This window comes from Callithrix jacchus, chromosome 4, assembly GCF_049354715.1.
Source record: "Callithrix jacchus isolate 240 chromosome 4, calJac240_pri, whole genome shotgun sequence".
In the NCBI taxonomy this organism is placed as follows: Eukaryota; Metazoa; Chordata; class Mammalia; order Primates; family Cebidae; genus Callithrix; species Callithrix jacchus.
This window is the reverse complement of record NC_133505.1, coordinates 56,712,574-56,730,453: the sequence shown is the minus strand read 5'-3', so window position 1 is coordinate 56,730,453 and position 17,880 is coordinate 56,712,574. Positions and strand designations below refer to the sequence as shown.

General features: G+C 34.0%; 1 pseudogene; it reads left to right on the top strand.

Moving 5' to 3' along the window:
• The first annotated feature begins 16,144 nt into the window (after nucleotides 1-16,144).
• LOC100411980 (RNA-binding motif protein, X chromosome-like) lies at nucleotides 16,145-17,295 on the top strand (annotated as a pseudogene).
• The last annotated feature ends 585 nt before the right edge of the window (nucleotides 17,296-17,880 follow it).

The following is a 17,880-nucleotide window of genomic DNA, read 5'->3' as shown; positions in this document are numbered from 1 at the left end:
CTATTTTTCTAATATCTTAGATAAAATGCAACACTTGCCCTGTTTCATCTTGAAAAATCAGTAATTAACTCACACCCTCCCTTCATTTCCTAAGTAATTGTTCACTAGCCTATTTCTTAATGAATATATCTTTAATTATTTCTTCCAAAGATAATAAAATATTTTAAGTTACTTGGCCTATTCAGGTCCTAACCTCATTTTGTTTCATCCCAGATAGAGAAATCCTCTGGGATCTCCTTAGATGCTGTACATACATCATTAATATTTTGATAATTCAATGATAATTCAGCTTTGTTTTTGAATATTTTTTCAATTGAATTGATAAAATCTTGTAGAGAAATAATTCATATTATTACTACTTACATCTATATTTTAATATAGAACTTGGAATATCAGACACTCAGCAATGGCCTGGGTGTTGAATCAATTAATGGATGATTTTGCTTCCAAAGTTTACCAAAGGGTGACAGTTTCAGGATATATACCCACTGCTTACATAAATATGAATTAATATTTATAGCTTAACATTAAATTACCATATATATATAGTATGAAAACTTAAATGCATCTCTTAAGAATATGTCACACTTAAATAATAAACACATTTTGGAAAGGATAATCCATATCAGATAAGAACTTAGGACTCTTATTAATGCAGTAAGTTATTTGAACTATGACCTATGCAAAACCAATTACCTAGATACTTGGAAACATTTGGAATGTTTAAAATATGCATGCAAGTCAAATATTTTGAAAAAAAAATAATAAAAATATGAATTGGACATGATTGAACATGGTTGTGACACTGAAATTGAAAGAAAGTATAACAATAAATTTAGTCACAACATTTTGAAGACTGTGAATATGTAGTCACTCTCTAAATTGTCACCAATTCAAAGAATTCTCTATTTTAAAAATTATACAATATAAAGTTTTTAATTTAAAAAATTGGGATATATTGTTAAGGTAAAACAGACAAATAACTTTCCATATGAATAAACTATATAGGATTATTTATGAAAATGTGAGTTTAATATGTACAAATATTTCTAAGGTGTAAATATCTTGATTCAGTAACTTTGTTTTTCATATTTTCTTAATGTTTTATCCATTAACATATTTACTTCTAATAGTAATTTTAAAAGTACACCATTAAAGAAATCTCTGAGAATTACTTGTAGAAGTTCCTGATTAGCCTTGAGCATTGCTACAATAAATGTTAGTACAAATTTCAAGTTATAATTAGTTAGCCGGTCATGCTAGTAAGACTTAAAGTGTTCTTTAACTAAGTGTTCTTTAATCTGGAAGTAACTGTTAATAAATGTATTCCACTTAAGAATAAAGTGCAAGCAGGTCAGGGACAGTGGCTCACGCCTGTAATCCCAGCACTGTGGGAGGCTAAGGCAGGCGGATCACCTGAGGTCGGGAGATTGAGACCAGACTGACCAACATGGAGAAACCGGTCTCTACTAAAAATACAAAATAGGCCAGGCATGGTGGCGCATGCCTGTAATGCTAGCTATTGGGGAGGCTAAGGCAGGAGTACTGCTTGAACCTGGGAGCTGAAGGTTGCAGTGAGCCAAGATCATGCCATTGCACTTTAGCCTGGGCAACAAAAGTGATACTCTGTCTCAAATAATAATAATAATAATAATGAAAGAATAAAGTACACAGAAATAAATGGAGAGATTGCATGTTTTTATATGATGGTCTGTATAGATGATTCTTCTTTTATAGATTTCTTTTTCAGAAAAGGCCTTAGCTGATTTTTTTTCAGAGAGGTAGAAGTGGGTGATTAAGACGTAGTTTTAAGTAATCTCAATTATGAGTCTACAAAATAGTGCCAGGTTCTCAAATCTCCTAATTATCAAAATAATCTGACCCAGCTATTATTTTTCTTAAGTATGCTATGCCCAGGAGTCCCTCCCAAAAACCTTCTGATTTTGTAAATTTTGAATGGAGCACATAAATCTTTATAGTCACCCCAGATGAAAGAATTCTGTCAATTTGCTTATCTGTAAAAGAGAAGAGTTGTAATTTAGAAAGATTAAAATACTTTGATAAAAAGGAGTTCCAACTCATATTTATAACAGCATTATTCACCATAGCCAAAAGGTAGAAGCAACCCCAATGTCCACTAATGGATGAATGAATAAACTAAATGTGGTAGCCATTATGTAATATATAAATATTTTATAATATGTATCTTAAATGTGAAAAATAAAATTTATTTTTACAAAGGTTTTATATATATATACACACATACTATGAAATAGTCATCTTTCTTAAAAAAAAAAGGGAATTTCTCACATATGCTACAACATAAATAAATCTTGAGGACATTATGTTAAATAAGGCAGTCACAAAAGGACAAATTCCAATTTTAAGAGCTATGTAGAGTAGCAAAATTCACAGGCATTGAAAATAGACTAGTGGTTGCAGGAGCATAGGACAGAGGGAAATGGCAGTTTTGGTTTTGCAGATAAAAAATTTCTGGAGATATCGTGGTTGCACAATAATATGAATATAGTTAGCACATTGAACTGTACACTTAAAAAGCATTAAGATGGTAAATTTTATGTTGTGTGTATTTTACCATAATAAAACAAATGTAAAAGGGGCTCAGTGTAAGAATATAATTTCCTGATTCACAATTTTGCTGTTGAACAGCACCATGAAAATATGATACGCTCTATATAATAATCAATTGTTACCACAGCCACACTGAAAAAAAATAAATTAAGGAGATAGTCCATCTCTCTTTGAGCAGCAGACTTCAGGGAGTTGTTCTATCTGCAGGGCTTATCCATCAAAGGGAAGATGTGGATGCAGGCCAGTTGAATAGGATTCTGGATCAAATATAGCATAATTAGAGGAAAATTCTCTGATCTCAATGATCAAAAATCTCCTTGGAGTGGCATACAACGTTGGAGTATAAAGCCCATGAATAATCTTGCATTTAGTATTAATTGTATTCAACATAACATTTCCCAGATTGCTTTTCTTAGATTAAAAAATAGATAAAGCTCTAAACCTAGGTATTGACTCACCATCCAAATCCAGTTAAATTAGTTACAGAAAAAGCTTACAGCAGCATCTTACAGAAAAAGCTCCATTCTGAAGTTTATCAGCACCTTTCTGGGAGCTCCCTGTGTATTTATAGCTTGGTGATTCATAGTTCCCAGGATTCAATTCTGTGCTAAGTAGTCAGTTTATTCATTAGAATGTGCCACATTGTCCCAGATGAACTAAACCGATTTATTAGCACATGAAGCCAAATAAGAAAGGGAAAAATCTCTGGGAATTCATCAGACATAATCCTGAGAACTACATGATCATGGAAACTGCTGCCCTGATGATTGAACAATTCACATCTCAAATGAAAATATTAAATTAGTTCAACTATAAAAACAAGTAGAGAAGGCACAAGGGTATGACAGTAGACTGTGTACGGCTGCATGTACTTGTGCGATTGATAAGCCATAAAAATGCACTACTTTGTTCATATCTCGAGCATCACAAGTTTTTAATTTTGCTTACTTATACAGAAAAGTAAGGCGAATATATTTTCTGAAATTTTTCAATTTTTTAAAAAAATTTTAAAAACACAAAATAAAATAAAAATAAACAATTATGCTCAGTTTCCTCACTCTGAACTTTTCTGACCACTATTAATTCAATTTAATATTTAATATACCTTTATGTATCTATACACAAATAATTAGCTGGATAAATAAGTAATCTTAATTTCCTGCTTTAGACAATTTTATAATTTATCAAAGGAAGAGGTACGGAAGAATCTGTCAAACTTGGCTATACATTAAATCACCTGGGGAGCTTTTATAAAATGTGGATGTTCAGTCCCCAGCCTCAGAGGTTTTGATTTAATTTATCTGTGTTTGAGCTTTTCAAAGAAATATATACATATTTAACATTATTTGTTAACATTATTTGTTAAATATTCCCTCAAATAATGTTAATGAGCAGAATGAAAAAAAACAGTTCTCAACAAAGCCTGGTTCAAAATAGGATGCTTCCAGATCGATGTGGTGGATTAAATACCCTCAACTTTCTCCTTTCTTTTCTAATACTTGGATAAAATACAATATATATATATATATATATAATATATATATTACATATATATTATATATATACTATATATCATATATTATATATTATATATGTAATATATATAGTATATATAATATATATTGTATTTTATATACATTATATATTTTTATATACATTATATATATGTATATATAATATATATTTAATTGTAGTCCTTAAAAGTAAGAAAATACGTCATGACGTGACCAGACTTCCATCGGAATTTCTAGAACGGAAATCTGGTCACCTCGTGACATAACAGAGTAGAAGAAATCATAGCTCAAAACAGAAGAGAGAAGACAAGATTCAGAATAGTTTTTCCCCTAAGTTGTCTCAAAGAAAATCTCAGGTTGTAGTCAAAAAATGGAAGAAATATAAAATGAAAAAAAAGTGTTTTGTTTTTTTTTAAAGTGCACCCAGAACAGCAGGCCAACTGTGCTGCTTCTCCCCTGTGTATAGAGAAGGGATGCAATCCCCCAGATAAAACATAATAACTGCTCTCTATAAAAAGGATTTAGGAGTGCTCTTGCTGGAAGTGTTAGTCACTGAGACACAAGAATTAGAACTCTAGTTACTCTGTACCTCTTCATCACTTGCAAAGTAAGGAATGTGAGAAAAAAAAGACACATATCTCTGTATGAGTGAAATAAACTAAAATATTCCACATAAAGAGTAAACTCCTCCTTATTTGGCAGTTATAAAAATCTCCAGACTGTATTCTAATTCTATTTATTTTATTTTCACTTCTGTTTAATGCCATCTCAAGCTCATTTATATTTTCATTTTTATGTATTGTATATTCGTTTCTAGAATCTCTACTTCATTATTTTAGGACTACTGTTTTCCACAAGTGGATGAATTTTTTTTCCCTGCAGATACATTTAATGTGCTCTTTCTTTATTTAAATGAAGTGAGGAAAGTAATTTGTGAGTCTAGTCATTCCAAAATTTGAAAATTTCACAGGTCCAATTCTACTATAGGCTGTTTTCACTGGTTTTAACTCATAATATCTTGTTTCCTTGTATGTTTGATTATATACTAGCATGTCTTTGTCATTGACCATAAAACCAATGTGATGATTCCCTGAAACCTAGAATAAAGTGCTTTCTCTTTAGAGACACTTTATGTTTGTTTCTCTCAGTGGTACTTTAAGCCCAATCACCAGTGTAGGAGCAGCAAATAATAATAAAGTTTCAAATAAAGGAAGAAGATATTGAATATTTTCAACACGAAGAAATGATAAATGTTTAAGACAATGAATGTGCTAATCACCTTGATCTGGTCACTATATATCCATTGAAACTTTACTATGTGATCCATCAATATGTACAATTAGTATATGTCAACTTAAAAAAGTAAACCTAAATTTCAGTGATGTGAATACCAGGTCTACAAATCCAAGTAACATCAGCTAATGAATAAATCTTCTTAGGGAAAAATCCTGTCTTTCTTTTTGCCCTTCTTCTGCTCAGAGTCAAACTCTCCCTGAAATTATCTGGAAGTGTTGAGAGGAATATGGATTTAACTCTCTTACTCACTTTTTTCAACATGAAGTCATGACTCAGAGTCCAAGTTCAATGCTGAAATAAAGAGAGTTTAGTAAACTCAAGCAGAACTTACGCTATTTCTATTTTCCATACATGTAACTCATTTTCATAATTTAATACTTAAGCAAAATTGATTTAAATTGTTCTGCTTATATCTCTGACTTTCAGCTTTCTCTTAAAATTTAGCCTGCTAATTTCTAACTACCAGGCCCAAAAAATTTCAGTTTTTATAAGATCATTTTTAAGATCTCTTACCCAGCATTTTGTTTGTTCTCTATCAACTAAAGTTTCTGAAAAACATAGTTGATTATAACTGAAAATATTGATTAGAACATTGACACATACTTTGTTCTTGATTAATATTTGCATTTATATGTACATTGCAGCACTATTCATAATAGCGAAGACATGGAATCAGAATTGATGCCCATCAATGGTAGAATGAATAAAGAAAATGTGGGACATATAAACCATGAAATACTACACAGCCATAAAAGAGAATGAAATCACACTCTTTGCAGTGGTGTGGATGCAGCTGGAGGCCATTATCTTAAGCAAATTAATGCAGAAACAAAAAGTAAAATACCACATGTTCTCACTTATAAGTGGGAAGTAAACAGTGGGTACACATGCACACAAATATGGAAAAAGTAGACACTGGGGAATACTAGAGGCAGCAGGGTAAGATGGGGGCAAGGGTTGAAAAACTAATTATTGAGTATTACACTCACTACCAGGCTGACAGGATCAACCATACTCTAAACCTCAGTGTCACACAATATACCCATGTAGCAAACCTGCACGTGTATCCTATGCATCTAAAATAAAAGGTGAAATTATATTTTAAAAAATTTAAAATAAAAACATACCTCTGCAGCAGTACCTGGGATAACACAGCCTTTCCCCACCAGTTAAAAAAAAAGAAATTTAGGTAAGAATAAAAGTAAATAGATAAATTTTGAGTCTGTCTTAGACCCATTTTAAGGTACCACTTCCTGTTTATAATGGCTTTTTAGTTGAATGTGTGTATGTAAGTGTATGCAGGGCACATGTGTATATGCTTATACATATTCAGACCTTAGCTGTAATACAACTCTGTCTTTAATAAGCCACCGATTGCCTCTGAACCAATTTTCTCAGTTGTAAATTGAAACAGTAGAATTAAGTGATCTTAAATATCTGTTCTAGTTTTACAATCTATATTTCTATGATATAAAGGTTACATTTTGAAGTAATGTCTGTCTTTTATCTTTTATATCTCTTTTATATTTCTCCATGCCAAGATATTTATCACAAAGTCCTGAGGGAAAAAAAATTCAGAAACAAAGACAAGCAGTTCCTTATTGCTATAAAATAAAGCTGAGCTCCTTTGAACATGCATGAGGCCCCAGGTGCCCTGGAGTCTGTCTGCCTTGCCAGGTTCACCCCTTACTGCTCCTTGCCACACAATTTCTGCTGTAGAAACAACATATTGATTAAAGCTTCTATTCCTCTATCCATGCTTTTTACTGCATTTCTTTGTTAACCTAACTCCTCTTCTTCCTTTCAAATCAGCCCAGATGTCTTCTCTTCCAAGTTTTCTTCAAACTCTAGGACAGACTTGGCATTTTCTTTCAGAGCTTATGCTATCATAGCACTTACTTAATATTATGTTGAAACAACCTTCTTCTGGAAACTCCCCAAAGACAAGACTTGCTGTCTTTTACTTTTATAGCCGCAAAATGAATATACGTTTAATTGCTAAAAGAAGATTACATCTGATTTTATCCTCATTAGGTAGTGTTTTTATTTTTGACTTTCAGTATGTTCTACATCAATACAAACTTTATTGTTTTATTCATATTTTATTAATTATTTTAACACTAAATTATCAGATTACTTCTAACAGTAGGATATTGACATTTTACTAATCTCTTAAATATGACATTTTATATGATGGTCAATATATCTTCTGAAAAACTCACATATCTTCAATTTTATAATTAGTTTATGTTAATGAAACAGGAACAAAGATTCAAAATTTTTTTTGGAAATTTACTATGCTGAAAAAATTATACCAATATCTGAAAATTGTGCCATTTTGCATGAGATGAACAATAATTTTAAGTACTCTTTAGTAATTATTCTATTAATTGAATTAATAATAAAAAGAGTAGCTATAATTTATTAAGTACTTATTTTACTCCAGATGCTTTTCTAAAAGCTTTAAACATAACTCAGGTGATACCTACAACAATGCTCTAATGCTAACATTGTCTTTACTTTATAAATTTACTTTACAGAAAATTAAATATGTCTTAAATATTTATTTAGTGCCTAGTTGCCCATGTGTTTTTCATTTGAACCTAATATACCTATTAAAGTGGATTAATTTAACTGTTAATCAACTGAAAGATAATAATAGTGTTAGATATATATATAAAGAGTATCTTGGTAGGTACTGTGGAGGGAAGATGAGGAATTAACGTATACATCTTAACCTTTAGAGGTTTGCTATCTCATAGAGGAAACAGCATATAAAAATCTGCTGTCTCATGAGTTCTTCATATTTTTTTATTGCTCATACATTTAAGCAATGTCTAAGTCATTGTTTTTTGGTACATTTTCAAGAATAAACATAAGAAAAAAAGAAATTACAATTAATTCACATAACAAGGTTTGCTTGTAGAAAATAATATGTTTTTTCCCAACACTTTGAAAATGCTAGTAATGGTTTCTTTCACCATGTCCAAGCTTTTTAGCATAAATGCAGCTGCATTTGTCTATTTACTTTTGTCACCTATGCTTTGGGGTCCTACACAACAAATCATTGCCCAGGTCAGTGCTGTGGAACTTCTCTCCTTTATTTTCTTCCAGTATTTTTACAACTTCAGGTCTTAGATTTGAGTCTTTAATTCATTTTGAGTTATTTGTACAAGGTGTGTGAACCCCGAATATCTGAGACAGGTCTCAGTTGATTTAGAAAATTTGTTTTGCCAAGGTTGAGGACGCATATCTGTGACACAGCCTCAGAAGGTACTGACAACATGTGCCCAAGGTGATCAGAGCACAGTTTGGTTTTATACATTTTAGAGAGACATGAGACATCAATCGACATATAAAAGATGAATGCTGGTTCAGTCTGAAAAGGTGGGCCAACTCGAATCAAAGGCAGGGCAACTTGAAGTAGGGAGGGGGCTTCTAGGTCATGGGTAGAAAACTGACAAATGGTTGCATTCTTTTGAGTTTCTGATTAGCCTCTCCAAAGGAGGCAATCAGATGTACATTTATCGCAGAGAGCAGGGAGGTGACTTTAAATAGAATGGGAAACAGGTTTGCCCTCAGCCTGACTTTTCCCTTTAGCTTAGTGATGGGGCCCCAATATTTATTTTCCTTTCACAGGTGTGTGACAAGGGTCCGGTTTTATTTGTCTGCATGAGGATAACAACACAGCGAATCTAAAATCTACAGAATCAGAGAAAATATTTGTAATCAATAGGTCTAATGAAATGGTAATATCCTAGATAAACAAGAAACTCAAAATTCTCAACAGCAGAAAAAGAAAAAACAGACCTGGGCAAAGAACCTGAATAGACATGTCTCAAAAGAAGATATACGAATGACCAACAGTCAAATGAAAATATGTCTCATCAGAGAAATGCAAATTAAAACCATAGATACCACCTTACCCCTGTTAGAACAGCTATTTTCTTTCTCTTTTAAAATTTTTGTTATTTTGCTTTGAGATCTGGGATGCACGTGCAGAACGTGCAGGTATACGTGTGCCATGGTGGTTTGCTGCACCTATTGACCCATCACCTAGGTTTCCTCCCCTTGCCCTCCACCCCTCAGCAGGCCCCAGTGTGTGTTAAAACAGCTATTGTCAAAAAGACAAAATCTAACAACAAATGTTGGCAAGGATATAGAGACAAGGAAACCCTGTTCACTGTTGGTAGGAATATAAATTAACACAACCACTAAGTAAAACAATGTGGAGTTTCCTCAAGAGACTAAAACATAGATCTACCATATGATCCAGCAATCCCACTGCTGGGTATATATTCAAAGGAAATGAAAACAACATATTGAGGAGATAGCTGCACTCACATGTTTATTGTAACACTATTCACAGTGCCCAAGTTATGGTATCAACCTAAGCTTCCTTTAACAAATGAATGAATAAAGAAAATGTGGCATATCTACATAATGTAATTCCAGTCAGCCTTTAAAAAGAAGGAAATCTTGTCCTTTCAAAAATAGGTGAACCTGGAGGACAGTATGCTGAGTAAAATAAGCCAGTCACAGAAAAGCAGATATCACAAGTTCTCAATTATATGTAGAATCTAAAACGATCAAACTCATATAAACAAAAATTTAATGGTGGTTATCAGAGACGAGGGGTTGGGGAAATGGTCATAGGATATGAAGCTGCCAGGAGACAGGAAGAATAAATGTTAAGTATTTAAGTTGATGGATACGTTAATTAGCTTAATTTAATCACTCCACACTCTGTATATACATGATAACATCACTTTGTATCCCATAATTATTACATAATTGATCAAAAAACAAAATTAAATAAAAATCATAAAATACTGGTAATAAACATTTGTTAAGATTAATACTGAATAACAATAATTTTTACTTATCTAGCCACTTCATTTATAAATAAAAATTATAAGATTAATAATGTTGATAAATATTGAAGGTGAACCTCAGCTGAGCTTCCTCAAGGACTGTCAGAAGCATAAGGATTATTGTTAAAAGAAGAGTGTTTTTTGGACATGCAGTTTGATAGTCCCAGTTATTATAGTACAAATCATTCAGTTTAATTGATTTAAACTGAACCATCTGCTGTCTAATTGGCTCATAGCCAGTGGGATTTACGTTAGTAAATGAGTATCAGAGATAGAAAGAATACTAATGTGAACTTTATGTTTCACCAAGAATGTCTCCTGTGAATCGCTTGAAACCAGAGGCGAAGGTTGCAGTGAGCCAAGATTGGGCAACAAGAGCAAAATTCCGACTCAAAAAAAAAAAAAAAAAAAAGAATGTCTCCTTATTCATTGACAAAGATTAAACATATTAAAATGTATACAAATCAAAGAGCCTACTTTCAAGACTTCTCATGAACAAGATAGAATAAGTAGGATTAGATATATCTTCCTGGCCAAAACATTTCTGAAATGCACAAAATAAATTAAACAAAGGTTTTGAAGACGCTGGATATCAGGCAATGACAGAGAGCAATAACAGAGATAGTAAATAAACAATGTAAGCTCTCTGATTGTCCCAGTGTACTTTGTGAAGATGTTTCCAGGTGGCACAAAGAGAGGAAAACCAGATAGATCCTATGGCTTGAAGATACATAGTAGGGAAAGAAGGGAAGACACAGTTGACAGAGTTTTTGCAGTGTAGAGTACCAGAAAGGAGAGAGTTGCCCAGAACAAGAATTCTAGAGATCTAGAAGAGTTCTTGAGTCATCAGCTGAATACTAATCAGCCCATGAACATGGGAAAGCAACTTGAGACCAGAGAAAGAAATGTATGAAAAGACAGAGGTAGCATCCTTTGCACTTACACAGGACCAGAAAAACGAATGCTCATTTCCACTAACAAGAATGGGAATCCTAATAATTTACAGAGTATCGAGTAGAGTACATAGAAAATTTGTGCCTCAATTGTGGAGCAAAATTAGCCACAGGCCAGATTCTGCTGTGGTCCTGCCTAACAAAATTTAAAGGCAATAAGCAGATATAAACCACAAGAAATGTTGGAGGAATTCCCACAGGTAGAAAGAAAGTAATCCAGATGGAAATAAAAATTTACAGAAAGGGGTGTTTTTTTCCTCATTATAGGTCACCTTTTTCTGCTTCTTTTGCATGCCTTGGAATTTTACATTAGATGGAAAATTGAAAATTCAGCTTTGTTGGGCTCTTGGTAATTTTTTTGTCCATTTTACAAATACTCGAGCTTTTTTCTGGAATATGATTAATTTGTTGACAACAGTTTAATTCTTTCAGATTTTCCCTTTGCTAAAAGCCCATACAGAGGATCAATAGCATAAAATACCTCCTAAGAACATTTCTGCTTTGATGTTTGAAATGATGAACAATTTATCACTATTGTGATGATTGTCTCATAGAACATTTTACCTAATGTCTATTTGAGATTATCTGATGTCATCCGACAGCCATGGTGGCTTTCTTAGATCATGTCCTATAGACCTTGCAAACTGACAATTCCCATCTGTTCTTCACAGAATTGGAAAGCAAATTTTGTGCACCTGTGACAGAATTCTTGATATTCTTCATAGATTTTTGTCATTCTGTTCAATGAGAGATTCTTGCATAAAAGCTTTAATCATTACTATTGAAATATAAAATTTAAAAATATATGAAATAAAAATTTGGTACTGGATTATCCAAAGTATTTACTTTTGTCATGGGCACTTCTCAAATTACAGAATTATAACCCTCAGATTTTCTTCACCAGCAAGGATATGGTAACACAACAAAAGAGAAACTTAATATATTTCAATAAGTTACCAGGAAGTATGGTGTCCTCAGTTCTTAGCGTTCTTGGGAGAAAGAATTTGGCCAAGAGACAATTTAACAAAGAGAGCAGAGAGTTTATTGAAGAAAGTACACTCCAAGAGAGGAGTGAGCTGACTAGGCTGGGAGCAGCAGCAGTAGCAGTAACGGTTAAATGGTATCACAGATTATTTAAAGAGGCAGAGTGGGCTGCTTGGAGAGAATGGGCCAGCGACCCTGAAAGTTCTATGTTGTTTTTTATTATGTCACACACTTTCTTTAAGTTTGCACCTCTATTTCAAGTCTCTGCTTTTGTCTGTGTCTGATTTCCCACTTCTGCCTTAAGTCCCTGCCTTTTCCCCCACCAAGTTCCCACCCCAGGTTTGTAGGATTCTCCCTTACTGTCAGTTGATGGCACATGTGCAGGCCCAGTGATCGATACAAATCTTACCTAATGGTAGTGCGGTTCATTACCACCACCCCAGGAAGGTGTATAAACAGCAGTTAAATATGTAGTTATTGTGCCTTCGTATCTCTTAGCAATTTCCCCTTTGCCTTTTTCCCCTCCTGATCAGCACATAGCTAACTATATTCTCACAGTTCAATCACAGAATTAGTGATTAGTGGGCATTTTACGAGGGATTTTTGAGAGTTCTTTCTTGCATAGGTATTTTCCCTCCTCTCTGCTCATACCTAGCACGCATGTTTCAGATGGTCTCTGGAGTGTGAGACTTCATAGAACTTACATTTTTAGGGGCTACCTTTCATGTTCATGTCTAACTATCCACCTACTCTAACAAATATATATTACACTACAGGTAAGATGGCTGGATTATTGAAAGATAACTTTGATTAATTTACCCAAGACTAAAATTATTCTGAGGCAAGGAGGATAATCCCTGACTACTGATCCAAGCGGTAGGCTGTAATAGGCAATGGCTGTGTCATGTTGCTCACATTTACAGAACATTCATGATATTTTAGGAAGAATACTTCTGAACTTTTATGTGTGCCATGTTGTTGATCTTACATGCCTATGGTATGTCCTAAATTTGCATATACATAAAAACAAATTTTTATGATATTCTAGAATAAATATACATTCTTATGGGTTTTCTCCAATTACTCTGTTCTTCAATTATATTCTGCTCATTGGAATAATTTGAAAATAATTCTAGACTCTTAACTCATACATAGTGTAAGTACTATGGGATATCTAGATTGGTTATAATCTGCTCATTTGTTAATATTTAGAGATCTTCTAAAAATAATTCTTTCATAGTTTGTTTCTTCTGGAACTTCAGTGTCCAAAGTAGGTTATACAAAAATGTTACATGGTTTCTGTCACAGAGAATAAAGAAATTTCCTCTGATAATGTTCACAAATTAATAGTTATAGGAAAGAGACTGAAAGAGACTAAGGATTGTTAAAAATGTTCAAGACTGAGTGTTTTCTGTTAATCAAGGCAAATAAAGTTCAGTTACCTAAAAGATTTAGTATTTATATTAAGCCTCAAGATTAACTTTTTCTATATCTTTCTTTCCTTCTTGCACAATTCAACAATTTTATTTCGTCTGGAAAGCCATATATTAATTGCCATTTTTAGTCAGTTTATATTCTTCTAAATCTCTTTGAAATATACAGCCATATCTGAAGGTTTTGTAAGTCGACAATTTTTCTTTTCAATTTAGATTTTGTGTTTTTCTTCTTTTGGGCCTGTGAACATTTACAAATAGAGAACAAGGATTCTTTTAAACTGCTCTTGACTGTACTCCAGGCTACTCTTGGAAAATGTTCTAAAATCTATTTAATTTTTATATATTGAAAAAGTTTTCTTAAGTAATTCTAAAATGCATTACACTGAAGATTTAAAATTTTTTTTTTAATTTCAAGGTCATCTTGGATTATGTACAGCTGGGTTACTTAAATCATTTTCTGGTCTCTCCCACTCTATTGTTTATAACAATTTTTTTTTTTCCAGAAAAGGGGTTAACAATCAAGTAAACTCACTGACATAGATATACTTGTCCAGAAGGTTTTTTAAAAATCCACAAATTGTAGTACTTAACATGGCTTTAGACTGGGATTTAAAAGCAATATGAAATTTCACGTTCTCACTAAGATGGTATAAAAAGGAATAGATTTACCAGCCTGCTGGAGAAAAACAAAACGAAACAAAACAAAAATAAAAAATAAGGAAAAAAATGTCTCAGACATTGACTTTTAAAAGACATCCCTCAAGACTGATTTTTCACAGAAGTGAAGCAGGTGAGACTAATCTTGTAAATGCTCTGGTTTGCTTCCTACACAAAAATTTAAAAACATGTGAACAGAGAGGTAAACCCAAAGCCCCCAAGGGAACTCAGGGAAGTGAAGAATATTAATGGAGAAAAGGAAAGGTTGAGGCAGTTGGAAGTTGTAAAGGCAGAGATCTGGAAAAGCAGAGCTATATCATTTCTTAGGTCTAGTAGTAATTGATTTATAAATTGAGGAGCTCTAGTGTTAGATGCATATATATTTAAGATGGAGATACTTTCCTATTGGACAAGACCTTTTATTATTATATAATGTCCCTCTTTGTCTTTTTTAACTAGTATTGCTTTAAAGTTTGTTTTGCCTGATGCAACAATAGGTACTCCTGCTAGTTTTTGTTGTCCATTGTCATAAAATATCTTTTTCCACCCCTTTGCCTTAAGTTTATGTGAGTCATTACGTGTTAGGGGAGTCTCTCTTGAAGGGAGCAGGTACTTGGTTGGTGAATTCTTATCCATTCTGCCATTCTGTATCTTTTAAGTAAAACATTTACATTCATTTAGTATTGAGATGTGAGGTACTATTCTATTCATCCTGTTATTTGTTGCTTGCATACCTTGGTTGTTTTGGGTTTTTGTTGTTGTTGTTGTTGTTGTTGTTTGTGTGTGTATGTGTTGTTGTATTATAGGCCCTGTGAGATTTATGCTTTCAAATGTCTTGTTTTGATGTATTTTGAGGATTTGTTTCAAGACTTAGAGGTCCTTTTAGCAGCTCTTGTAGTGCTGGCTTGATAGTGGCAGGGTCCCTCAACATTTGTTTGTCTGACAAAGACTATCTTTCATACAAAAAAACCGTATGCTTCATTTATGATACTTAGTATCACTGGATACAAAATTCTTGACTGATAATTGTTTTGTTTAAAGAGGCTGAAGATAGGGCACCAATCCCTTCTAGTCTGTAGGTTTTCTGCTGAAAAATCTGCTGTTAATCTGATGGGTTTTCCTTCATAGGACACCCTGTTCAACAAATAGTGCTGGGATCATTGGCAAGCTACATGTAGAAAAGTAAAAATGAATCCTTATCGTGCACCTTAAATAAAAATCAATTTGAGGTGGATCAAGGACTTACATCTAAAACCTGAAACCACAAAAATTCTGGAAGATAACATTGGAGAAAGCCTTCTAGACATTGGCTTAGGCAAAGACTCCATGACCAAGAACCCCAAAGCAAATACAACAAAAACAATGATAAATAGGTGGGACTTCATTATACTAAAAGTTTCCTCACAGCAAAAGAAACAGTCAGCAGAGTAAATGGACAACCTACAGAGTAGTAGAAAATCTTCACAATCTACACATCTGACAAAGGACTAATATCCAGACTCTACAAGGACCTCAAACAAATTAGCAAGAAAAACAAATCCCTTCAAAAAGTGGGCTAAGGACATGAATGAACAATTCTCAAAGAAAGAGTTGCAGTGAGCCGAGATTACACCACTACACTCCAGCCCTGCTACAGAATGAAACTCAGTAAAAAAAAAAAACAGAATTAAAATGTATGCATATTGGTTGCACAGTAGTGCTAGCAGCTTCGTGGTTTTGTCCTCAGACCCAGAAGGCACCACTGGTACTGAGCTGGTAGGAAGCCCCTGTCCATGAGCTCATTGGAGCTTAAACCCATTGTCACTCCTCCAACTCACTGGCACCAAAAAAAAAAAAAAATGGTTGAAGCAGATGTCCAGGAAAGCTCTTCATTGGTGGGCTTAATACAGAAACAAATGAGAAAGCTCTTGGCACAGAATTTGGCAAATATGGACAAATAGTGAAAGTACTCTTGATGAAAGACCACGAAACCAACAAATCAAAAGGATTTGCTTTTGCCAACTTTGAAAGCCCGGCAGACACTAAGGATGCAGCCAGAGGCATGAATGGAAAGTCACCAGATGGAAAAGCCATCAAGGTGGAACAAGTCACCAAACCATCATTTGAAAGTGGTAGACATGAACTGCCTCCACCTCCAAGAAGTAGAGGCCCTCCAAGAGGTATTAGAGGTGGAGGAAGAGGAAGTGGAGGAACCAGGGGACTACCCTCTCAAGGAGGACACATGGTTGATAGTGGATATTCCATTAATTTTAACATGAGTTCTTCCAGGGGACCACTCCCATTAATGGACCACCACTAAGAAGTGGAGTTCCTTCTCCTAAGAGATCTGCACCTTTAGGACCAGTTTGCAGAAGCAGTGGAATGGGAGAAGGAGCTCCTGTATCATGTGGAAGAGATAGTTATGGAGGTCCACCTCGAAGGAAACCACTGCCATCTCATAGAGATATTTATTTGTCCCCAAGAGATGATGGATATTCTACTAAAGACAGCTTACCCAAGTTTTCTTGATATAAGAGATTATACACCACCACCATGAGATTCTACTTACTGGGATTATGGTCATTCCAGTTCACATGATAACTGTCCATCAAGAGGCTATAGCGATAGAGATGGATATGGTCATGATCATAACTATTCAGATCATCCAAGTGGAGGTTCCTATGAGATTCATATGAGAGTTAAAGTAACTCATGTGGTGCTCCACCTACATGAGAGCCCCACCATCTTATCATGGAATCAGTCGCTATCGTGATTACAGCAGTTTACATGACCTAAATGGTGGAAGTAGAGACAGTTACTCAAGCAGCTGAAATGATCTCTACTCAAGTAGTCATGATCACATTGGTAGACAAGAAAGAGGGCTTCCCCCTTCTATGGAAAGCCCTCCTCCATGTGGTTCCTACATCAGTTCAAGCCCCCCAGAGCAAGGAGAGGTGGTGGCCAAGGAGGAAGCTGATCTGATAAAGAGGGAGGCAGAAGCAGATACTAGAAGCAAACAAAACTTTGGACCAAAATTGCAATTCAAAGAAACAAACAAAATGTGAAAACTATTCTGTCATAACTTCCAAAGAACTACTAAATGGAAAAACTGTGTTACCTTTTTAAAATTCCCTGTTAAGTTCCCTCTGTAATTTTTATGTTTTTGTGAGGAAAAAAGTAAAACATTTTTAATTTTATTTGACTTTATGACATTGCTTTTCAACAAACAAATGTTAAATGTGTTAAGACTTGTACTAGTGTTGTAACTTTCCAAGTAAAAGTGTCCCTAAAGGCCACTTCCTGATTTTTCCCAGTAAATGAGGCAAGCAATTCCAAGGTCTTCCACAAAACATCTAGCCATCTAAAATGGAAATATACAAACAAGCTAGTTATTAGACAGTGGTTGGGATATGCTACTCAAAACATTTCAGGGTGTCTTCCAACTGAAATCTCAGTGTTTCGCCATTTGAAAACCCTGAGATCAGATGCCTATGTAAGGAAAGTGCTATTCACCCAGTTAACCCAAAAAAACCAATGGATAATGCTGGCCATTTTGCCTTTCTGACATTTCCTTGGGAATCCACAAGAACCTCCC